The sequence below is a fragment of the Marmota marmota genome, unplaced genomic scaffold (genome assembly GCF_001458135.2).
Source record: "Marmota marmota marmota unplaced genomic scaffold, marMar, whole genome shotgun sequence".
In the NCBI taxonomy this organism is placed as follows: Eukaryota; Metazoa; Chordata; class Mammalia; order Rodentia; family Sciuridae; genus Marmota; species Marmota marmota.
Genome location: NW_026000211.1, coordinates 2,682,734 through 2,709,076, shown reverse-complemented (window position 1 = coordinate 2,709,076; position 26,343 = coordinate 2,682,734). Strand labels below are relative to the sequence as shown.

Here is a 26,343-nt window from a genome sequence, read left to right as displayed (position 1 = left end):
CTAAGCAACTCTGTGAAGAACCTTGTCTCTAAATAAAATACAAAAGAGGGCTCGGGGATGTGGCTCAGTGGTCGAATGCCCCTGAGTTCAACTACCCCAGTAACCTACCCCCCCCCAAAAAAAAAAAACAAAGCCAACCTGTTTCTGAGCTCGTGACACCTCTCATGTGAGGAAAGGCATTTGGAATCGCTGTGTCTGGCCTGTCATGCCACAGAGAGTCTGAAGAAACATTAAGCAGGCAAAGAGCACAAAAATAAAAAGCAAGGTAGTGAGGAAAGACAGGTGTATTCAATCCTGATCAATGACTAACATCATGTTGTACCCTCTCCCTGGTGGGCGTTACCTCCCAGCCAGGGTGGAGCCTCCAAACAACAGGCAGAGAACACCACCCCGGTTCCCAATGAAGACATGGAGGAAGCCAGATGGTGATTGGTTTGAATGTGTTGGTCCCTGTAATTATTCATAATTCATCTCAGAGTTCACAGAAACCATGGCATTCTACTAAAGGAGACACAGATTCAACAAACTGAATCATTTATTTTAGTGAGATTGACTTTTGTGTGCAGTCAAATGTTCATGAGTGATGCAGTCACATCAATGTTTATAGCAGCTCAATTCACAATAGCTAAACTGTGGAACCAAACTATGTGCCCTTCAACAAATGAATGGATAAAGAAATTGGGGTATATATACACAACGGAATATTACTCAGCCTTAAAGAAGAATGAAATTATGGCATTTGCTGGTAAATGGACAGAGCTGGAGAATATCATGCTAAGTGAAATAAGCCAATCCTAAAGAACCAAAGGCCGAATGTTTTCTCTGATATGCAGATGCTAATTCACAATGGAAGGGAGAAGAATAGAGGTATTTTGGACTAGACAGAGGAGAGTGAAGGGAAGGGAGAGGGTAGGGGGGTAGGAATGATAGTAGAATGAAGCACATATTATAACCCTGTGTGCCTATATGATTACATGATCTGTGTAACTCTACATCATGTACAACCAGATGAATAATTATATTCCATTTACGTATATTGTGTCAAGATGCATTCTACTGTCATGTATAACTAATTAGAACAAATAAAAAATTAAAAATTTATAAATATTGATATCTAATAATCAATCAAAAATATGTAGACATAGTCTGTTAAAGGTCTACCTCAGCCAGATTTTGCTGGGTTTTCTGGTAGCAGATAAGTCAGCTAAAGGTGAAAAAAAAAATTAGTCCTGTCTTTAGCTATTGGGTAACAAATCAATATTCCCTTCTCAATTTTGACTACAAATAAGGCCTGAGCATTCAATGTGGATATCACACAGCTGTGTATATATTAATAAGCATTGCTTACTGCATGAGAGATTCTACACTGACATAGTAAAAACAAAAAGAAAGGAAATGTATACATATCTCCTGTCCTTAAGGCTCTTACTAGAATTTAGATGGAGAAACAAGACATGACATTGTATCTAATAAGAATATACAAAAGATTTAATAATACATGTGTTTGTATATATGTATATTTAAAATATGTATGTACATATGAAAAATCTGCACTGTTAGTGGAAGCAATTTCTAATCATAGAACAGATAAAGGGTCAAAAAATACCCAAACCCAAGCCATTCCAGAATTCACTTTTAAAAAGATCATAATTTCTTGAAATCCTTTCTTTCTTTTAGGCCTACTGAACCACAGTTTTGATGGGAAGGACCTAGGTATGAATAGACCTACCCCTGCTAGGTTGAGATGATGGTGAATTAAACCTGTATGACTGGGATTCCATGATGTGCCCTAGTAACTTCTAGGATGCAGCTTCAGTCTTGGACAGCTCTTCTGTTCATTCCAGTGATCCGTTCCAATGTAATCATCTTATGTGGATGTATGTCTTGACATGAAAAAATTGGGAAGTTATGTGAGACCAGTAGACAGTCATAAATCCAGAGAGTAATACTTGTTGAGGAAACAGTCTAGGGAGAGGGCATAAGAAGGAGATTTCTTGTTTGTTTCCCCATCTAAACCATCCTGAGCGACTCCGAGGCAGGAACCTGATGCTTCATCTTTTCTCCAGGACTGAGTTGTCTTTCATGTATGACTGGTTCAAAGAATGAATGAATCCAGGTCGGTATAAAAGATTCCGTGGATAAGTGTCGTCACTTCATCCCCTTCCACTCAGTCTTCAACTTGTTCCAATCTGGCTTCCCATCCACTCCAAGTTTTCACACATACCCTTGCTGAATTTTTCAGCAACTTACACACTGTTAGACCAAATGATCACATCTTCATTCTCATCTTACTTAAAGAACAATTGCTCTGGTCTATTGACTGCCTCTCCCTCCCTCAAACCCCCTCTCTCTCTCTCATACCAGGGATTGAACTCAGGGGCACGCAAACACTGAGCCACATCCCAGCCCTATTTTATATTTTATTTAGAGATAGGGTCTCACTGAATTGCTTAGTACCTCAAAGTTGCTGAGGCTGGCTTTGAACTCGCAATTCTTCTGTCTTAACCTCCCAAGCCACTGGGATTACAGGTATGCGCCACCGAACCCAGCTGCCTATCTCATTTTTAAAGTCTTTTCCTTCAGCTTTTATAATATCATGCTGTTCTAGTCTTGATCTCTTTTCTCTGGCTGGTCCTCATCAGTTTTTTCTGTTGCTACCTTCTTGACTTGGCCCTTAAATTCCAGCATCCATTCTCAGGGTCAATTCTTTAACATCTCACCCTCTTTATGAGGTTTTATCTCTCTAGCTTCAGGTCCTCTAAACTTGTATTTCAGCCCAGACTTCTATTCCAAGCTCCAGATACCTGTGACCAATGGTTACAATGTGTGATTAATTCTACTATCATTCCTACCCCCATACTCCCTCCCTTTACCCCTTCCCTTCCTTTCATTCTCCTCTGTCTAGTCCAAAATACTTCTATTCTTCTCCCACTCATTGTGAATTAGAATCTGCATATCACAGAAAACATTAGGCCTTTGGTTCTTTGGGATTAGCTTATTTTATTTATTTTTATTTTATTGTCTAGCTCCAACCATTTACTGGCAAATGCCATAATTTCATTCTCATTTAAGGAAGAGTAATATCCCATTGTGTATATATACCACAGTTTTCTCGAGTTGAACTTGCACAAAACCAAATTCAGTTTCAACGAACACACAGCCCACTCCACCTGCAATCTTCTTTAACTCTGTAGATTATACATCTTTCTACTCAGCTTCAAATTGTAGGAAGATGAGGGTCTCTTTGGCAGCAACCTCTTCCACATTCTCCCACTTAATCCATTGTCAAGTGTCTTCTGCTGATTCTCCCTCCCCTTAGACATGTCCACTTCTCCCCTTCTTTACGTAGCCCGTGACTTTCAGAGCAGTCATTTCTCTTTCCTGTTAATGTCATCTCACTTCTGGTCCCTTTCTTCCAGATTTGTTCCTCTAATAGCAGCCAGGGCTGTTTTTTAAATGGCAAATCACATCATTCATCTGCTTGAAACTCATGGATAGATGCTCAGCACTGAACAAAAACTACAAGGTCTTTTATAACATAATCACCATCTAGTTCATGAGATCTTCTCCTACCATCCTGTCCATCATTCTTAGACTCCAGCCCCACAATCATATTTTCATATCTTAAATGAGCCAAGACTTCTGGCCTAGGATTTTTCACATGCAGTAGAAGTACACATGTAGTAAAAAGGTCCTGCATGGGGCACTCTGCTATTCGTACCTCACCTACTTATTCTTTAGATGTCAAATGAAATGGAACTTCTCAAAAAAAGCTAAGTGAAGTCACCATCTTTGAACTTTTCCTTCTAGAACTGTCCAGATTGTTTAATTGCCATTCATTTGATGAGTTGTTTAATGTTTTGGTTTTGTTTTTGGTTTTTTTGGGTTTTTTTTGGTCTCTGTGCTGTGAGCTCTATGAGACTAAAGACAATGTCTGTATTTATTCACTGTTTATTCCCCAATGCCTGGCATAGTGTATGGTGCACAGTAGGAGCTCAGTACATATTTGGTGAATGAATAGGTAGATAAAAGGCAGTAGGAGAAAGGAAACTAAAAATACATTTTATGCTTTCATAGGGCCCAAAGCTCCAGGAAAATGTAATTACATTTACTTGTAAGTAGAGTAATTTCTGCCTCTGGTCTGGAAATGAGCTTTGCTTGGTCAGATCCCATTTTCTGGCCCAGTTCTTCAGTGCTTGCTCCACATCACTGAACTGCAAGCCATTCTCTGTTCCTCCTGAGTGGTCACAAAATCACAAGGAGTACCACCATGTGCCATAGCTCTTAATTAAACTAAACCAGTGTGTTCTAGCTTGGAGCAGCAGTACTACCCCCATCTGGGAACTTGAAGAAGATATAAATTCTTGAGCTCCAGTCTAGACCTACTGATCTACAGAATTAGAAAACTCTGGGAACAGAGCCAGCAAGTGATTCTGATACACACCAAATTTTGGGAACCACTGATCTAGCTAACCAAGAAGAGAAATGCCTGCAAGCCTCAGTCCTACCTTCTTATTACTTAGACATAGATGATTTGGCTGGTTCTTTTGATGGACTCAGCACAGAAAAGATATTGGGACCCAATGTTGTTTGTTTAAATTCATAAATTGAATGCCTTTGGTGTGGGAAAGTGGGAGGAGGCTTATGAGTTGCGAGTGGCCCGATTATATGGACAATTAAGGTACAACAGGCCACATGCCATGTGTCCAAGGGACACATTTCAAGAACCCCAGTGGATTTCAGAAAACTCTAATGGTGCCAAAACCTATATTTTTCTATTGATATCTATATGTCTATAGATGCTTATCTGTATCTATATGTCTATCTATAAGTACACATATAGATATACAATGTATTTTTTTCTAAGTTAGTAACAGGTGGGTAGTATATATAGCATAGATACACTAAACAAAGAGATAAATTACATCCCTGGCAGGTCAGAGGGGAACAGTGTGACATTTCATCTGCGACTCAAACTCAAAGCAGTGCACAATTTATAATTTATTGTTTGTTTCTAAAATTTTCCGTTTATACTCCTCAATGCCATTCAATACTGTCTTTAGTATGATATATTCAATGATTGGTTGATAAAATCATTTTCTTACTTTAATTTGGAAGAAATATATAGCATTACATATTTTCAAATGTGATGCAAGAGAATGATATTTTCCTTAAATGTCCATTTTTCCTAAACAGTATTAAGTCCTGGTTTTCATCCATGATAGTGCCAAAGTTCTTTTTCTGTGAATTCTTCAATCTCTTCAGCATTTCCCAACAGTTTTCAGCAGCTGTTTGTCCTCACATGAAAGAAAGACTCATTGTTTACTGAGAATTGTCCCCTGACAGCTTGCTTCGCTTATGTCTCTACCTTATGATCAGGCTTCAGAAACCACCCACTCGCCAACCCTCTTTTATATGGTAGAGAGCATTTATGACCCTCTTAGATTTTTCTCTCTGTGTGTCCAGAATTATTGTCGCAGAACATATTTAAATGTTTAGGAAGTGTTGTAGTGGCATTGCACAATTTAGTATGATTATGGGAAGAAGAAAAATGTTTTTCTGTGTATAACATTATCCCTTCTTGCCATACATAAAGTAACCCAACAGTCTCCTTAAGGGACTGGGTCTGGTCTGAAAACTAAAAGCTCTGTAGCCTCACTCCTGCCTCCTTCCCAAGTTTCCAAAGCTTTGAACAGACCATACCAGCAGCAACCCAACACTGACCAATTTCCAGAATCTCCCTTTTCTTGTTTCTTTTCTTCCCAATTGTTTTATAAAACAATTGCCACAAGTTCAGGGTTCAAGAAAGAAATACCTTTGTCATGATCCTTCCCCCAGCACCTCTGCTACTGTCTCTGGGTTCTATGTGATTCATTTATAGCCCTGTGTAGCTTTCAAGAAATTCAAGATATTCTTTAGTGTTTAATGTTTAAACAAATCTATCATTTGAATTATCTTATGGCAAATAATCTTTACACAACATCACCAAAGTGTTGTCAAAGGCTATTTGATACTGCAATAATTAACTTAAAAATATAGACAGATCATTTAAAAGCTCCAAGTCATCAAGACATTGAGATGCATTAGCTATCACACATTGCACACAATCCAGCTTGCTTGTCAGATTTACACTAACAGGCATCTTTCTTAATTTATTATCAGAAAAAATATTTTCAAAAGAAATAATACCACCAACTAGTGAAAGGTCTATTGGATACCTTATAGGACTGCTATGAGAATTAAATGAAATAGTATATGAAAATAATAATAATAAAGCATTCATTATGCTATGTTACTTTATCTCTGTGTGTGTGTGTGTGTGTGTGTGTGTGTGTGTATATATATATATATATATATATATATATATATAAATGTTATGACTGTCATATGCCTGTTTATGTTCATACCAATATTCACTGAAAAATATGAGAGCCTTAAAGGTAAAAATCAGTTTGTATCATGTTGCATATAGTTCCTATTTTGACTTAACAGATGCAGGGGAGCTCAATAAATATAAATTGTAACCACTATCAACCTAAGCATAATGCTTCATTACAAAGAATGATGAAGGAGAGTTGTAACAAAGACTCCTGGCCTGCTTTCTGCCAGTTTCCATTTGTTCTGCCACAAAAGAAAGTGCTGTTTAATTTTAGCAGGAGAAATTTGTGTTTCTTTGTATCAGGGATAAATTTATGCCTTGGAACCTAAACTGTTGTTTCTCTCTTTTTTTATGAAATTTTTTCTGTTTTTTAAATATATGTTTTTTTAGTTGTTGGTGAACCTTTGTTTCATTTTTTTATTTATTTATTTATATATGGTGCTGATAGTTGAACCTGGTGCCTCACACATGCTAGACAAGCGCTCTACCACTGAACCACAACCCCAGCCTCTGAAACTGTCTTTTAAAGGAGTTTTAAAACATCCAGTTCTCAGGAGAATGAAGGGAAGGGAGAGGGAATGGGAGGAAAGACAGTAGAATGAATGGGATATAAATTTCCTATGTTCATATGTATGAATACATGACCAGTGTAACTTCACATCACGTACAACCACAAGAATGGGAAGTTTGGGCTGGGGATGTGGTTCAAGCGGTAACGCGCTCGCCTGGTATGCACAAGGCGCTGGGTTCAATCCTCAGCACCACATAAAAATAAAATAAAGATGTTGTGTCTACTGAAAATTGAAAATATTAAAAAATTCTCTCTCTCTCCTCTCTCTCTCTCTTAAAAAAAAAAGAATGGGAAGTTATACTCCATGCATGTATAATATGTCAAAATATATTCTGCTTTGTATAATTAAAAAGGACAAATAAAAATGTTTTAAAAAAACCAATTTCCTAGGGAATAATATGAATTTTAGTTGGATCATATCTCTGAAGATGTGCATGAAAGACAGTTATAGTTTCCTGGTTTAAATATGTCAGTCAATATGTCAGTTGCTACTGCATAATAAATTACCCCAAAGCTTAGCAACTTAAAACACTGGGCATTGACATCTTACTCAGTTTCTGTGAGTCAGTTCAGGAGGAGCTTAGGCGGTTGTAGCTCTCATGAGGTTGCAGTGAGGTATCTGCAGACTTGACCAGCACTGGAGGGTCTGTTTTCAATATGGCTCATCCACACAGCTGTTGGCAAAAAGCCTCTCTGCCTTTCCTTATGAACCACAGAGGGTTGCTCGAGTATCCTTAGGACATGGCAGCTAGCTTTCCCCAGAGCAAGCCTCCCAAATGAGAGATGGGGAAAGAGGCTGCTAGGCCTTGTATGACTATATCCGATGTCCCACGTGGTCACTTCTGCCAGTCTATTAGGGAGGGAACTAGGCCCCACCTTTTAAAGGGAGGAGCATCAAGGAATCGTGGATATATTTTAATATCCCAGTAAGCTCTCGGGGTATTGCCATTTCCATAAGGTAAAGACATATTACTTCCTTGAACTCATATGGTTCCAATTTGGCTAAGCTTTTTACCGACAGACTTTTCCAAGACAAAAACACAGACGTTTCAGTGCACATGAAGAATTACTTAAAATTTAGAACTTTAGAGAAAAGTTCAAACTTTATAATTAAGAAAACCATGACCTTAAGTGTTTAACTAACCTTCTTAAGGCTAGAGCACTAGGTCTGAGCTCTCCAGATACCCAGTTTTAATCCTAAATTGGTTTAATTGTATGTTAGATTGGCAGACCTATATGAAATTCAAGGTTATAATTGAAATTCAACTTCATAGTTTGTGTCCAACAAAATAAGAATGTTCGATAGACAAACAGGTAAAAATACTTTAGGCTTTGCCCTCAAAAGTACTTGCACTTTAGAGCAAAAAGCTTTCAAACATAAAGCTAAAATAACTAAGACTGTATTATTTGCTTATTTCAGCAACAGATATTTGGTTGTGTTTCAAAGTTAAAATCATCAAAAGTATTCAATAACAATGGGTACCAATTAAAATAGCCAGTAGATATTATCTTTAAAAAAACAGTTTTTTTGATTTATTTTCTGTTCTGAATTTTTCTTTTTATAAAGGAAAATTTATTATAGTTCTTGAAGCAAAAGTACATGTTCAAAACCTCAATGAAATAATGCATTTGAATAGAAATATGTTTCAGGCCTACCTCAACGAATCTCTAATTTTCTAGTTTTCAATGTTCCCAGAATAGAGAATTTGTGAAAAAAATATCATTGGTTAATAAAGCTTTGACCCAAATACTAATGAAAATATTTGTAGGAATTAAAAATAGACTTAACAGAGAATGTTGCATATTTACTGAATTCCTATAAAAGACGCTTAAAAATAGGTCACTTCCAATGTCTGGACTGTGTGGATTTGCAGTGAATCATTATCAAGAGAAGTCGCCACTAACAATTTTAAACTTGTATTTGTTTTTGCTAAACAAAACAATGGTAGAAATAGTCAAAAAGCCCCCCAGATTTCTGATAACTGGATGAATTATGCCCCTGACTCATACTTCTTATGATAGTGACTTCCCATAAAAGAGGGATGTTGATGGGAAGAGGAAGTGTCTCATTAGAGAGGTGACATTCTCCTTGTTACTAAAATACACCCAACTGTTTAGGTATCTCATTTTGCAATCACTTTATAATCTGTTTCTTTTATTAACTATTCCCTTGCTTAGCAGATCGGTTAATAAACCTGAATGTTTTTTCTTTTTTTTTAAAATTAGTGTATTATAGGGACTGGGGCTGGGGCTCAGCGGTAGCGCACTTGCCTGGCCTGTGTGAGACACTGGCTTCAATTCTCAGCACTGCATATAAATAAATAAAATAAAGGTCTATCAACAACTAAAAAAAATTTTTAAATATTAGTTCATTAGAGTTATGCATAAATGTGGGATTCATTCTGATATATTCATAAATGCATATAAACATAATTTGCTCCATTTCATTCCCCAGTACTACCCACTTCCCTCTCCTCCTCTCTTCCCTTGATCCCCTTTATCTGCTCTACTGGTATTCCTTCTACTTATTTATTTTTTAATTGGTGCATTATAATTATACATAAAAGTGGAATTCATTTTAATATATTCATTTATGCACACAGCTTAGTTTGATCAATTTCACTCCAATGTTCCTCCCCTTTCCCTTCCCCCTACCCTTCCCTTTGATTCCCTTCCTCTATTCCACTGTTCTCCTATTTTCACAAGCTCTCCCTTCTTTTAATTCCTTATTTCTCTCTAACATCCACATAGGAGAGAAAACATTTGACCCTTGCCTTTCTGAATGTAGCTTATTTCACTTAGCATAATGTTCTCCAGTCTCTAGTTCCCAGTTCCATTTTTTTTTTTTGTTTTGGTTTGGTTTGGTTTTTGGTACCAGGGATTGAACCCAAAGGTACTTAGCCACTGAGCTACATCCCCAGATCTTTTTTTATTTTTTATTTCGGTATGGGTTCTCACCAAGTTGCTCAGTGTCTCTTTAAGTTGCTGAGACTGGCTTTGCACTTAGAATCCTTCTGCCTCAGCCTTCTGAGCCACTGGGATGGCAGGCATGTGTGCCACTGTGCCCAGCTCCTATTTCATCTTACTTGCCAGCAAGTGACATGATTTCATTCTTCTTTAAGCCTGAGTAAAATTCCATTGTGTATATATACCACATTTTCTTTGTTCACTCATCTATTGAGAGATACCTAGGCTGGTCATATAAACTTGACTGTTATGAATTGCACCAATGTAAACATTGGTAGGCATGTATCACTGTAGTATGCTGATTTTAGTTATTCTGCATAAATTCCAAGGAGTGGGATAGCTGGGTCATATCAAGGGTCCATTCTGAACCTTTTGAAGAATCTCCATACTGTTTTCCAAAGTGGTTGTACTCATTTCCAGTCCCACCAAAAATGTATGAGTAGTGTATTTTTTTCCTCACATCCTCACTAGCATTTATGGTTATTTGTATTCTTGATGATTGCCATTTTAACTGGAAAGAGATGAAATCTCAGTGTAGTTTTGATTTGCATTTTTCTGATTGCTGAGAATATTGAACGTTTTTTTAATATATATTTGTTGATCATTCGAGTTTCCTCTTTGGAGAAATGCCTATTTAGTTCAATCGTCCATTTTTTGATTGGGTTATTTGACTTTTTAATGTTGTTTTTTTTTGAGCTTTTTATATATTCTGAATATTAATCCCCTGTTAGAGGTGTAGCTGGCAGAGATTTTCTCCCATTCTGTATGATCTCTCTTCAGGCTTGTTTCCTTTGCTGTGCAGAAACTTTTTAATTTGAAATCATCCCACTTCATTTTTTTTTTAATTTGAAATATTCATTTGCTTTAAACTATAACAAGTCTCCTTGAAATCAACATTATCTTCGACTGATTTTATTTTCAATCAGTATTGAAATAGATATTGTCTTCAAGAAAATCATTTTCTATTTTCTGGTTTGCTGACAAGAAAAGTCAATATTTTCAGGAAATCATTGAATAGGAAGGCACCAAGCTATACATATGATAATCTATTAGGCTAGAACTATACAGGAGATCATAATGAATGGATATTTTTTTTTTGCTGTTTGTCCTCATTAGCCCTTGTTCAGCCTAGAGTCAGATTTTATCCTTTTCACGCAACTGAGAACAAATGATCATTATGCCAGATGGCTAATGGGCCATCTTTTTACCAGGAGACCTTTGGAAATGCTGTTACTTCAATAGGACTAGCCCTCCTTTTCCCCTTAGAGCAATCTATTATCCTCATCTTGGTTGTCTTCCAGGAATCCTTCTCTGACCACCCTAAGCCAATAACCCATCTCCACATTAGATTCTTCCATAGCACCCTGTATCCCGCATCCTTAGGGCTTGTCACAGGTGTGACTTTATCAGCATCTACCTTACCCATTAGACTGTGAGGTCCATGGGAGCATAGACTGACTATTTTTACAGTTATATCTCAGCATCTACCAAAGGCCTGGTGCACGGTAGATACTAAATATTCGATGTGTAAATAAATGACAGAGGTAGACTTTACCTCTTGTATACAGCTCTTTACTGCAAAATTAAATGCGTATGGAATATCAGTGAAGGCTGGAGGGAAATAATTTATTTATAAAATCTATAATTTGGGCGGCTGGGGAGATATAGATCGGTTAGTAGAGTGCCAGCCTCGCCTGCACAAGGCGCTAGGTTCAATCCCCAGCACCATCAAAAAAAAAAAAAAAAAGTGTCTCCTGACTTAGGTTTCCTCATCTGCAGCTTGAACAGCCCCTCCCTCTTTCTCTATAGCATCCTAGAGGAAGTGGGTCTGTTCATCCCACTTCTTGAGTCCTGGCTTTATTTCTTGAGCTTGTGGAAGCCCGTGCTTGCATCACTATGTTGGTGTGTTAAACCTGTATTTTCTTCTAGCAGTTGTAGTGTTTCTGATCTGATTCCTAGGTCATTGATCTACTTTGAGTTGATTTGGGGGCAGGGTAAGAGACAGGGATCTAATTTCATTCTTTTACATATGGATATCCATTTTCCCAGAACCATTTGTTGATAAGGCTTTTCTCCAATCTATGTTTTTGACACCTTTGTCAAGGATCAGATGACTGTATCTGTGTGGATTTGTCTGTCTGTCTGCTATTCTGTTCCGTGAGTTTTCCTTTCTGTTTTTATGCCAATACTATATGCTATTTTTGATACTATAGGTCTATAGTGTAGATACTCAGCATTGTGATGCCTCCAGCTTGATGCATATTGCTTAGTATTGCTTTGACAATTCCAGGTCTTATAGTCTTCTATATGAATTTTGGATTTTTTTTTCTTTTTTCTTTTTTCTTTTTTTTTTGTTCTGTGAAGTATGTCATTGTGTACTAATGGAGATCACACTGGATCTATATACCACTTTTGGTAATAGGGCCATCTTGAGAATTATTAATTCTGCCTATTCAGGAATATGGGAAATCTTTCCATCTTCTGAGGTATTCAAATTCTGACTAAACCTAAATACTTGAAAAAATGTATTATTGGGCTGGGGATGTGGCTCAAGCGGTAGCGCCTGGCATGTATGCGGCCCGGGTTCAATCCTCAGCACCACATACAAACAAAGATGTTGTGTCCGCCGAAAACTAAAAAATAAATATTAAAAGTCTGTCTCTCTCTCTCTCTCTCTCTCTCTCTCTTTAAGAAAAATGTCTTATTCTTTGCTTGTACTGAATTTTGTATTTTAAGTAATTTAGGTTATATCAGTTTTGTAGATTTGGAAACATTATATTGTAATTCTTAAAAAGGAAAAATTTTATGTGTTACTTGTATTTTATTTTTGTTATATATTTTATATTTATTTAATATATTTTACATTTATTTTTAATATATTTTATAATTTTTATTTTTAAGTGTTCTAGCAAATATTTTCTTTTGTCAATTGCAGAAAATATATAATTGGGCAAGGTCCACTCAATCCAAAGATTAGAGATAACTCAAGACAATCCAATCTTGAATGAAAAGTAGATTGACAAATCTTTGACCATCTTGTAGATAACAGAAGTCAGAAAGCCAATTATGACAAATGGGATAGTAGCAAAAAGCTTAAAATAACAAAAGACTATCTTACTGATATTTGAACTAAAATCCATTTAGCACAGTATCACTTTGATAATTTAAAAGCCAAACCAAACTTCTGTAAAGCCTAAAAGTAAAGTCATAGAATTAAGATACTGCAAGGAATTGGGTGGGGAGAAGAAGACAATCATGGAACGGTTGCTATGGGAATGGTGTTTGCAAACATTCTTTACCAATGAGGTGAAGGGAAACTGTCTTTTAATTATAATGCAAAGTTACTCTTTAGGGCCAGGTAGTCTTTTATGTACTTACTATATTACTTTTGCTTTTTTGGTGTTTGTTTGTTTGTTTTGTTCTGCTAATATGCTCATAATCTAAAGCAGTTCTATATCCTAAATATGGCATGATAAAGACTCCCTGTGTTGAAATTTAATCCCTTGTGAAGTGTGAAGAGGGTGAAAATTTAATTTGATTATAGAGTTTAGAATTGGAACTTTTGGAAAGTGATTGTGATTAAGTTAAGGTGGAGCCTCAGGATTGAATCTTGGTGGCTTTATAAGCAGAGAGAGAGAGAGACCAGAAAATACACACATACACATGTGCTCCCTGTTTCTAGTCATGGGGTGCCCTGTACCACTTCAGGATTCTGCCCATAAGAAGCTATCACCAGATGTGGGCCCTAGACCTGGTATCTCCAAAAATATATTCCAAAACCTCTTTTCCTTATAAAGTAGCCTGCCTCCAGTATTTTGTTATAGTAACCAAAAAGTAGATGCACACAGGTATAAATAAACCCTTTAACATCTCTGAGACTGATTAAAAATTCTAAACCTGCAAAACCTAGCTCCACTGTAAGTCTTCCTTATCAGTGCCTCAATGAGGAGTTAACCTCACTCAATAATGTTTCTGTGGAGAAGAGACATTACATGAGGCTAAACTGCAGAGCATCCACACTTGTATCTCTCCCATGAATGTCTGTAAACATTTTTTAGAATAGTCATAAAAGGAAAGATTTCTTCTTTTATTCCAGTAAGTGTTTAATTCAGGTAACTCTAAAGAGGTTTGGCTAGCCAAGGACTGACATGTAGAAAAGAAAAATGTGTCCAGGGCCAAACTTTGTGTTAAAGTTCACCACTCCTTTAGAAGATATGGCATTTACCCATTAGGTACCTCAAGGATAATCAATGTTCCATTATTCCTTGAAGCCCACATTTCAATTACTTTTGCTTTAATATGTTCCAGCAGTTGAAAACAATACCACTATCTTGGCATCTAAGTTCCTTTAGTTTTATTTTTATCCATCATACAGGGTATTGACAGAAAAAGGAATATGCCAGTCCAAGAGAGGCTGTCTTACGTAGAGGTTCAGAACAGGGTCTCCATCCAGGTTAAAATCCAAGTGTAAGTCTTGGCTTGACCATTTTCTAATGGTGAGGTCATGGTCAAGTAAGTTACCTTGTCTTTATATGACTTGGTTTCCTCATCTATAAAGTGTAACAGAGTACCTGTAGGGTGTATGATACTAGTTAAAATGAGTATATCTCATTAGAATTCTGACTTTAGAGAGTGCCTGGTATAGAGTAAGCATCCTGTGTCACCTCTTAGTAAACATTGCCTATCCCCTAAGCCACTGAAGCATCTTATCATCCTTTTGCTCAATTATTTGGAGGATAGTGACCTCTTTGATTATTATAACTGAACTCTTTCTTGACCATGGCTTACCTCTCTCACTTTCCTTTCTCAACCCTTTTCCAGTCTCCTCAATTTCTTCCTGCCCTTGTAACTGATCCTGATTCAAAAGTCTCCCCTCTCTTCTACACAGTATCCAGCTCCTAACCTAAAACTCCAATAATTATTGGATACATTCCAAGACCCCTAATGGATACCCAAAGTCATGGACACACACACACACACACACCAATTAGAAAGTTTGATTTATAAATTAAGCAAGTAAGAGATTAACAATACCTAGTAATAGGACAGAACAATCTCAGAGATGGAAGATTTATTCTTACTTCAGATATTAGCAATCTCACATAAAACTTTTTTTTTTCCTTAGGTTGAAAACTTTTATCTTTTCATTTAAAGGAAAAACTTCATGGCTTTTCTTTGTCATATCCAAATGCTACCATTACTACTAGTGCTTTGGGAGCATTATCAAACATCCAAATGCTACCATTACTACTAGTGCTTTGGGAGCATTATCAAACATAATTAATATAATTAATAATTTTATAATTAATTGTAAATAATTATTAATTTATTATATAATTAATAATTTTGAACACAAGTGCTATGATACTGTGACAATTGATTTGATAACAGAGACTATTACCAAGTGACTAATGGGTAGGTAGCACATACAGCATGGATACACAGGACAAAGGTATAATTCACATCCAAGGCAAGAAAGAGACAGGATGGAGCAGAATGGTGCAAGACTCTATCACACTACACACAACATTGCACAATTTAAACTTATTAAGTATTTATTTCTGGAATTTCCATTGAATATTTTCATATCATTGTTGACTGGGTAACTAAAACCTTGAAAAGTGAAAAGGGACTTCTGTACCCTACCCTGTCCCCATGTGGCTGCTCACAATGAATTAATGCCTTGAATCTCGACCCTCCCCCCTCCCTTCCTAGCCTCTCTCCACACACCAGCACAGCTCAAGATAGACCCAGGCATGAGTTCATCAATAACATTAGTCAAAAAGGATTGAACATGGTTGTCTGTGTCTTTTTTCCTAGGAGTCTAATTCATTTTATTTTCTCTCTCTCTCTCTCCTATCTTTTACTCTGATTTTGATAAACATTTGTTGAAAATACATTTTGAAAAAAAGTTTAGTTAGCTATGAAGTCAAAATTTTATTTAACTTCTAAGTTACATGTAAATTTTGTTTAACCATGCCCTGTGTGTAAAATCTTTCCATTTATCTTTTGTTTTGCTTGCTTATTTGTTTTGGGGTTGGTTTTTGGTTTTCAGTTGGGGATTGAGTCCAGGGAAGCTTTACCACTGAGCTATATTCTCAGACCTTTTTTATTTTTAAGACAGGCTTTCACTAAGTTGCTGAGGCTAGCCTTGAACTTGTGATCTTTCTGCCTCAGTTTCCCAAGTCACTGGGATTACACATGTGCACCACCATGGCCAGCTTTCTTTTATGTTTAATGTGCAAATGCATTTCATGGGTTTACTACAAAAAAATTAGTATCTAGTCTGGACACTAATGGTTTCACACTTCCTAATTAATAATCCTCCCACCTATACTCATAAATAAAAATGTGACTTGCTGCTAATATTATTACTTAATCTTTCTTATACTTGATGATTCTAATCTTTTCATCAGTAATCTAAGCTGAAAATATGTCAGTTCCATAAATTGCATTCCACGGAAGGCAAAGAATTCATTGATCCATTGTGAAATGCAGATTTCTGGGACTAAGACAGATTTGAAGGTGCATCAGGTTCTTAAAGTGTTTTTGTTTATTACAATATATGCCCCACGTAACACTGCACATAGGAGGAGCACAGGGACGGAGAAGGAATTTCCCTACTTATTCACAGAAGAAAAATTGAACAGGGTTTATCAATCAGGAATGCAATAGAAAATAGAAGGAACACTTGAAATCGAATGATTTGGAAAGGAATTAGTTATTTAGGGATTGTTAACAAAGATGAGGATAGGACACATATTAAGGAAAGTGACAGTAACCAGAAGTTTAGTAACAGCTGAACCATGATCACTTCAAGAAGGAAGCTTTTAACAAAACCTATAAGGAGAGAGTCCACTGCCTTACGAATAGTAAGGAAAGGTGCTTAAGGTGAAAGGGCACAACCAGTTAAAGATGAGTGTGCCAGTTGGGATGTCCAAGGAAATAAACACTCTAATCTCATTCTCTTCCTTTACCCCTTTTATCTCCTACGGGGAGCCTAACAGACAGGGAAGCCAGGGGGTATGGTATCTTAAGTGTTCACATATAAATTATCCAAACTGGAAAACGTTAACAGGGTGGTTAAAATTAATTTTAATTACTGAACAAAACACATACTACTTAATAATTGCATCACCCTTGTAGATGCAGATCATGCAATAAAAGATGAAACCACTCTACCAAGAACAATCCTACCACTCCACAATCTATGCAAATCTGCTCCACCTCTGTTGGTACCACGAATTTCACAAGTACCTATCCCACATGGCCGCCTCCCCCATCAGACTCCTGCATGCCTCAGCAGGCATTCACAGAAACATGGCTGGCTGGTTCCCCAAGAAACCAGGAGGGTAACATCGTCAGACACTTCTGTCACCACCAGAAATCAGGAGCTAGCTGTCCCTAGCCACTTGTGTCCGAAGGCACAGTGTTAACCTGCAGGCTACCCTTGAAAGGGAGTTGTTTGGTACATCTGGAAAGGGGTCAGGAAATGACAGGCTAACTTTGAGTTCTATTTTCAATATCAACCACATAATAAAGTAAGAAGTTTGCTCTCTGCCCAGGCATCTCATACAATACTAGACTCTAGAAACTAGAAATGCAAATCCTTCCTGGCTTGTTTTAATGCAACTATTAATCTTCTGTATCATAAAAAAATGAACATTCAGACACAAATGTTAAACTGATCAGAAGATCCATATCAGCCAAAATTTTTTTCCAGGCAAACAGCTCAGCTTTCCTGCACAGAGAATCAAGTAGGAAGGAAATATAGAAGGCCCAGTGGAAACCTACACAGAAAAGGAAGATTTGGGTCACCTGTGTAAGAAAAGAAAGAGTTGGAGTCTGTGGCCTTGCGATATGAGGAGAGAGATCCTAGAATAGTTTTGCTATAAAGAGCAGGCGATTGAAAAGCCTTAACATCAAGTTTACCTCTAAATTAGTCCATTGCTTTTCCTCACACAGCAGAGACCTCCTAGGTTATATAGACTGATTCAGGAACGTGCCTTGGAAATGGTAGAAAGGGCATCTAAGCCTTCTATCTAAGCCTCCATCCTCAAGGAACAGGATGTTTTAAAAGTTCTCAGTCAATACTATTTACAACTTGGAAACATCAAATATTTGGTATTTTTTTATTACATCCTCATTTCAAAAAGCTCTTGTAATGGTTTTTTTTTTTTTTTTCAGTTTCTGTTAATCTTCTCTACCCTAGATTTCTTTTATAGTTCCTAATCACTTTCAGTGGATTCTGTCCACACTGAGGCCTGACATGATGAGCTTCATTGGAAAAGAAGAACAGGAGAAAAACTTTACTTTCAGGCAAAGTAAAATCCGTATTTTAACTGATCCTGAAGTCAGGATATAAATAAAGCGTTGTGGGTTACAGCACACGTGAGATAAATTTTTCAAATCAAATTTGTCAGTGGTTATCATTACAGTGAATATCTCCCTGTTATAAAAGTGTCTCTGGGTTTCGGCCAAGAACCCACTTACATGAAGCAATATTTGATAAGAATAAATTCCAATTAAGTGAACAAGGTTGTAGTTTGTCATAAAGAGATTTATGTGTGTCATTTAAATGTAGACTTAATCTGTATTCTTTGTTCTGATTTAATGGAATGTGTTTTGAGTTCCTACCAGAGGTCTGGTGCTACCAAAATTATTACATTGTAAGTTTTGAAACTATGAGAATATTAGTAGATTTATGTTTAGACAGATGAACATGCAGGCATTGAATTATTGAAATGGATTTAAACTTATATTTGAATTTAATTGGCAAAAATTAACCTGATCAAAATGGGTATGCATGAAGTGTTTTATCTTTCAATCTTCTAGGAACTTAAGTGAAAATACACAAAATAAATTCATAGTGGAAGTTCTTTTACTTATAAACTACATTTTATATGTAATCCTACCAAGAAATCTTTACCTCTATACTTCATTTACCTACTAACCAATATTACATATGACATAACATTTTTAAATTTTACATACACACACACATAATTTCTGAATCATGTATGGAATTCCTTTTAGTTTGGGGAAATTCAATAAGTGATTGATCTCATTCACAATTTTTATTAATGTGAGTAGTGATCCCAAGCATCTCCTACAATTTGTAGGTCAACCAAGTGTCCCATGAGAGTGGAGGATAAATCCTTTGCATCTTCCAGTAGAAGGTTCACTTCTACACATACCCTCAGGCCCTGCTGATTCAGTATGCACAGAATTGGGATTCCTATCTTCTTATGAGGACCCAAGTTGAATAGTATCACTTGCTCATCCCTAGGAGGGCAAAGAATAAACATACCTAGTGACCGCTAGTGATAGACCCCAATTAAAGGTGAGGACAGAGGATGGTAGCCTCCAAAGTGGGTTTTGTGAGACTAAAGGGAAATAGCTAACCAAAAAATAAGAGAAGAAATTTTCCAAAATATCACAGAAAATAAATGCAAATGGTTCAACATAAGGAAAGACAAAGGAACATGTGGAAATAAGTTAATCTGACCAAAGGAAGAAGAAGATGTAAACAGATAGCCTGTGCTTATATTATTTCCAAATAAAAACAGTAGCGTTTTTAATCTTATATTAACAAATATAACCTTGGAATAGTTTACCCTTATGGAGTTCTGTGATCATCCATTTCCATGCAGCAATTTTAATTAATCTTCCCAAATAGCCCTGGGAGATATTTATAACTACCTTTATTTTATAGATGAGAAAAATGGGCTGGGAGAGTTTTCTAGAACTCTTGCCAAAAGTCACCAAACTAATCAGTGGCAGCAGGGAACTTAGTACTTATTCATATTCATCTCTAATTTTTTTGCCCCAGCCTTCGATCTTGAATTTACAATTAGCTCACTTCCTTCTACAAAGTGCCTTCAATTTCTTTTAGTGCCATCAGAGCACTTAGCAGCCAGTGGGTATTTAACATGTGTAGCAACTGACTAGAATTAGGCAGGATATCAGCATGTTACTCAGGGCTGAGCCTAATACTGGGGGAGAATAGTTAAAGCATTTCAAGGAAAACAGTACTGTGAGTAAAAGACCTTCACCAGGGATGATTGTCTCAGTAATGCCCACCAGATCCTAAGAGGAGGGGTTCACACCAGCAAAACCTGTGACTTCACCTAGAAAAGTTGAAAACATGGCTGAGACTGAAAGAGCCTTTATGGGAGGTACTGGGAAGGATGAAAACAGGCCTAACATCGAAGCACAGAGGAATTACTGCTTCATACACGATGATGGATCATCTGGGGAACAGTGGCGCACACCTGCCGCTGGTGTCTGAGGCAGGAGAATTGCAAATTCAAGGTCAATCAGCAACTTTGGTGAGAATCTGTCTCAAAAAAAAAATTTTTTTTTTTAATTTCTAAAAGGACTGAGGATGTAGTTTAGCACTTGCCTAGCACACACAAGGCCCTGGTTCAACCCCTAGTACTGCCAAAGAAAAAAAGAAAAAGAAAGCTAAACAGCAATTTTGAGTCAATTACCCTCTGAATAAGTTACGTATTTTTGGCATCATCTTTACTGAAAATGAGTGTACATGTCTATGGTATTCTGTAATTTTAAACTTTCATAGATCAGACTTAAGAAAAAACCCAAAGCTATCTGGAATAGTCACTTAATATTTCTAAGTGGCTACTCTATGAAAATCATTGTACAAAACAAGATAAGAATAATTTTAAATAATTTGCTAATTTACAGGAGGTGTATTCATGTGTATGATATATTCCTTGAAGATAGTCTTTCAGAAACAATTTCCATGTATCTTCCATTATTTTCATTAAGAAACTAAGGTAAATAGTAATACGAACACGGGGAAGGATAAAGCCATAGTGACCTTTAGGCTTTATTGTCTTATGTATAGCAGACAATGGGAGGAGACCTAGACTCCAGTCTAGTTCCCATTTGGCAACTGATCCTCTGTAGCATTGGGAAAGTCATTTCACCTTTCCAGGTATAATGGCAAAAATGACAGAGAAAGAACTAGAGCGCTGTTTTCCAAAGTATATCGCATAGACTACTGTGGGTGTTTTAGCTGATACAGAGATAAACATTTTAAATTTCGGTAGTTATTTATTTTAGTGTAAATCATGGACAGTATGACCAGCAAATCAAATGTATAGAATCATCCATTTTATTTTTATTTTTATTACTTAGAACAAATCAAATATAAAAGGAGAACTTTAAGTTTAATTTTCATAAAATATTAAACAATTTAGAGATGATAACATAAATATAGATATAAAATAGATATAATGAATGATAATACACATACATTATATATGTGTATTTTCTGGGTATGTAATATATATAGTATATTATATTATATATGAGTATATATTATATATGAGTATATAAATAATATATATAAAAATCTACATATGGATACAGAAACTACAAAGGTGGTATTCAAAGAACTGAAGTTTGGGACACATCACTGAATGAATTTCAAGTCCCCTCCACCATGAAGAACTTACATTTTCAACAAAAGAAGGGTGACTGTCAAAGCTAGAGAAATATTTCATAAACCAAAATAGATGATATCAGATTACCAATGAGACTCAGCTTGTTAATGAACTTCTTTGTTCAAACAAAGCAAACTGCAATCATTGAGGGGCTGAACCTCACAGGACCCAATGCTGGTTAGGGTTTGTACCCATATCCCATCTTCCTTCAAAACCTTAGTAATTCTTCTCCTCCTTCCTAGAGTGATTTCAAAACAGTCTTTAAATGATGAAGAGATGGAATCAAGCCCATTTTTCCATGTACCTTATTTTCTTGTATGTCTTTCCCTGCCAAAATGTTAATCTCTAAATGTTCATCTCAGTACTCATTGTGCCCCCGGTGGCCTCTTGGGCACTCAGCTGGGACAGAGGCTGTTCCACCACTAGGAGATTTTTCCTGTCATTTCTATGGACGTACTTACACATTTCGAAATTTCTCTAAATATTTCTTGAGAGAATAAAATGAGAGTTTTATTCATTTATTTATTTTAAATTTTTGGTGTGCTGGGGCTTGAACCCAGGGCCTTGTGCATTCGAGACAAGTACTCTACCAGCTGAGCCATATCCCCAGCCCCAAAATGAGTGTTTTAAAGAAAAAGGGATAGGGGCTGGGGATGTGGCTCAAGCGGTAGCGCGCTCGCCTGGCATGCGTGCGGCCCGGGTTCGATCCTCAGCACCACATACAAACAAAGATGTTGTGTCCGCCGAAAACTAAAAAATAAATATTAAAAATTCTCTCTCTTTCTCTCCCTTCCTCCCTCCCTCTCTCACTCTATCTTTAAAAAAAAAGAAAAGAAAAAGGGATAAATTATTCTACCTCTAATTCTTCTACGGATTAAACCACTGTTTAAAAAGCAAATGGAAAAAAATTCCTATATAGTAATATTCCAGACACTTCTGTGTGAACATCTTTCATATTTGAAGTCATGCAAAACCGGCCTATAAAGAGAGAAAGCACAAAATAAATGTTGGTGCTCTGTTGTGTACTAAGTAAACAACAATAACAAAAAAGTTAGCCCTTGGTGGAACCCAGGAAGAGAATCTTTCACCCTATCATGCATGCCCATTGCTTGAAGAGATTGACCTTCAAAGGGCCTCTTAGTTGAGATAGTCCATGGTACTGATTCCTAAGAATTAAAAAAATATATATTTTATTCAAATGAAGGAAATAACATATCAATAAAAATAGCATATTATAGACATAAAATTATACATTTTTACCTAAAATCATCTAGAAGAAACTGGATCATTCAGAATATTTTAACCATGCAATTCCAAAAGAACATGTATGACTTATGCTGCTGTTTATGTTAGAAGCTTTTGTGTAGATGCTGTAAGTTCCCAAAGGCTTCTGGCTGAGGTCTTTCTGGAAGTGCAGAAAGCTCTCCCAGCAGCAGACCAAAGGAATCAACCTATGTCTATAGCATTTCCGCAAATCATGTCCAGATCAGCATTTCCCTAACCAGGCTTCACATCCCAAAACATAAACAGACATGCACACAGTCTAAACTCCCACACACAGCTTTAAAAGATCTCATTAAGAGAAAGCAAATTGTTTCCCTGTCTCTTACTAAACAATTTTCTTTTTAATGACTTTGAAAAAAAAAATTCAATCTCAAAGCACTTTCAACAGACCAACTTAAATGAAAATCTTTACACAAGAGGGCTATTAGAAGATTAGAGTTTGGGGGGGGGGGGGACGGCAGTGGTAGTTACAACCATAGAAAAGGTGGTTATCCTATCATTTGTGTATCTCAGAGAACAACAAAAGAATATGAATGATTTTTCCCCTCATTTGGAAGTTATTAGTAGACTTTGCTTTGTTCCATTGAGAAATAAGAGAAGAAAATATGAAGTTACAGTGAACCCATATGGCCAGCAGGAAAATCCTATTTAATTGCTTTATTGCCAAAAATGTTAAATCACTTCCTGAGGATGCAGTTCAAATGAAACATATGGCAGCTATTAGCAAAAGCTCCTAACGAATTCAAAAATATGCTTTTTATGGGAGCTTTCTCAAAAGCAACAGTCAAACTTGTTATTTAAACTGTGTTACCGATACGCATTTGGTATGTTTCTTCTACAAACTTTGATGAACACCTACTGGGTGCTAGTTTACACAGCAAGCTTACGTGGGAAGTTTCATTTTAAGCCCAGAAACAGAACACTTTGGCACTTCAGGATGAAGCCCCAAATCTAACCATGCCTCATCTCAGAAGTCAAGGGCAAAAAACATCTCCCAGCCAATGTCTCCATCCCAAGAGTTCAATCCCAGAAAAACATCCCATTACCACCTGAAAAGTCCCAATTATCTGGTTACCTACTTATTTCTCACAGTGCTACACCATTGATGGTGCTAATCATTGCCATTTAGCACTACTTCGAGGAATTATTCTTTATCTTTTTCATATCTTGTTGTCAATTCAAAGTGAGAATTCCACAAACAAGAAAACTTTGCTAATGGTTTTTGTACCTAGCATAATGTGAGGCATGTAATTAAGAATCAGGAAATAGTTTTAATTAATTGAAAATTAAATGTCAGTGTTTTCTAATTTCTTTAATGTCTCTTATCTCTGGGAAATTTTAGAAATTTAGTCAGTTTACTCATAATCATTTTCTAGAGAAACAATTTTCTTTCAAATTCAAAGTTTAAGTCAGTTCAGAGTATCCAGATGTTATTATTATGTGGTCTTATTTTAAAAGAGAAGTTTTCAAATTTTAGGTTTATTAAATTTTATCCATCTTTTCTCTACATTGTAATGTCACCATTGCAGTTATTAAAGGAAATGAGATTTGGGAGCAAAAGAATCGTACAGAAACTGGTGAGATTCCAAAGTAATTGGGATTGGCTACATGAGATATTGGCACTGGATATATGAAGGCTAAAATGGTTCTACTTCGTAACTAAATTCGCTGATTGACATTTTTATTAAATTTATCAATGCCCAGTTATAGATTTCTTCAATCAAATAAAATATGGGAAAGACCTGTCTTGGATGCTAGTCAATCTTGTGATTTGGGGCAAGACATTAACATTGTCTTAAATGCTTTAGCTGTAAGAAGAGAGAGATGAGATTTCCAAATATCCTAAACAGATATTCATCCACAGGTAGTTTGTTACTTAAGTCAATATCCTATCATGGAACCTCTCCAGAATTTTTCCTCTTCATTTCCCAACGCTCTAATTAGAACAGCCTCAGAGGTCAAGGCGCCAGTCCTGGCTACCACTGCTGATGGTGTGACATCATGAAAGTTACTTCAGTTTCCGGGATTTAGAGGGTTGTTGTAAGAATCGAGGGAAAATTTACCGGTTAAAAATTGTGCCTTACACTTACTAAGCCCTGAAGAAGTGTTAGTTATTTTTCTACCGAGGAAGTTCCTCCAGTCATCTTCCTTTAATTACCAATCACTAAACTTCACTTTGTTGTCAATCAGGGAAAGGGTTTTTTGTGGTGGTGGTGATTGTTCTATTATTTGTTTGTTTGCTTTTCTCAAAGAGAAAACTTAATTTAAAACCCTTGATCAATGGTAAATTGAGGAGTTAGACTTCATATATAGCAGACAGCGTGAAATCAATTTTGATAATCATTTTTAATTCTTCTCAAGAGAGACACATAAAAAGTAACAAACATCACCAAAACTGTAGGATAAATTTCTTGGAAAGGGAGAAAATGACCTCTTCCTGTTTTTCAATCAGAGAAGTTCTTGCAAGAGAAGGAAAAATCAGATGACACACCTACCAAGGGAAAGATGCTCAGAAGAGTGCTGGACACCTCTGCTGGCTATTTGATGAGCTGGGCCTGATCCTCATACTGCTGTCTAATATCCTGATATTCTTCATATCTGTACCCAGGGTGCAAATTTGATGTTCAATCCAGAGAGCAAGTGTTGAACAAATAAATAAAACAGATTGAGTCAAAACATGCCTTCAATATGGATAATTCTTGCCAAAACAAACCCCTCCCCTATTTTTATCTATAGAAAGTTTTACTTTATATGAATGATTGGACCAATCTCCAGATTCACTGAATTCCAAAGGTGATGATCTCAGCAGTAATCATATCTCACAAAGATAGGGGCATCTTGATAATCATTGTTTCTGGAAATAAAAATTGATGTCATGTTCTTGCACTTATTAATAACAGAGGTACACTTGGACCTCTTCTCTCGCTCTCTTTCACACACACACACACACACACACACAGGCACACATTTCTAACAAAATCGCCCACATTATCCTGCTTTTCTTGCCTCAACTCTGTAGACTGTCTGCTAAAGAGGAGGAGAGAGGCACCACTTTCAGACATATGCTGTGGCTGGGTGTGGGAGGGGACATCAAATCACAGTGGCTCAGATAGATTTATAAAAAGACTTGGAGTTCAAGTTAATGAATAATTGAAGTAAGAACCAAAAATTCAGCTTCCTTAATTTGTTTTAGGGTATCCACAAAGGATAGAACTAGACAGTGATTTTTTTTAAGTCTTTTGAAACATCGTAGTCTGAACCCTATTTTTAAAATAATGATCGTGATAACTGCTGGGAATGAAACTTCTAAATCTTTCCTATCAGCAAATTAACCCACTGGATCAACGCCCGTAGTAGTAAACAGTCAGAGCAGCTAGCGTTTTCCTGAGGACCTTTTGGGTTTTCTAGAGGTTCCAAATCTTGGTCTTTCAGCAACCCTGAGAAGTGGACGTGATTATCCTTGCTTTGTAAAGGAGGAATCTGAGCCTGGAAAGGTAAGACAGCTCATTAAGAAATAAGGGACAGGGAAGAGATTTAACCAATTTGCCTTTTCTGCCTCCCAAAAATTGGCCAAAGGAATTGAACTATAAAAATTTGACCCAATTTCTCCAAAGAGTGCTTTTTGTGTCACTTACTGCCAATTCCTTTTAAAGATAATACGGGTATATGTT

General features: G+C 36.5%; 1 protein-coding gene across 5 annotated transcripts in view; it reads left to right on the top strand.

The window, feature by feature from the left end:
* Dlc1 (DLC1 Rho GTPase activating protein) overlaps positions 1-26,343 on the top strand; it is a 389,714-nt gene that overhangs the window by 165,087 nt on the left and 198,284 nt on the right. The gene's annotated exons all lie outside the window — the stretch shown is intronic.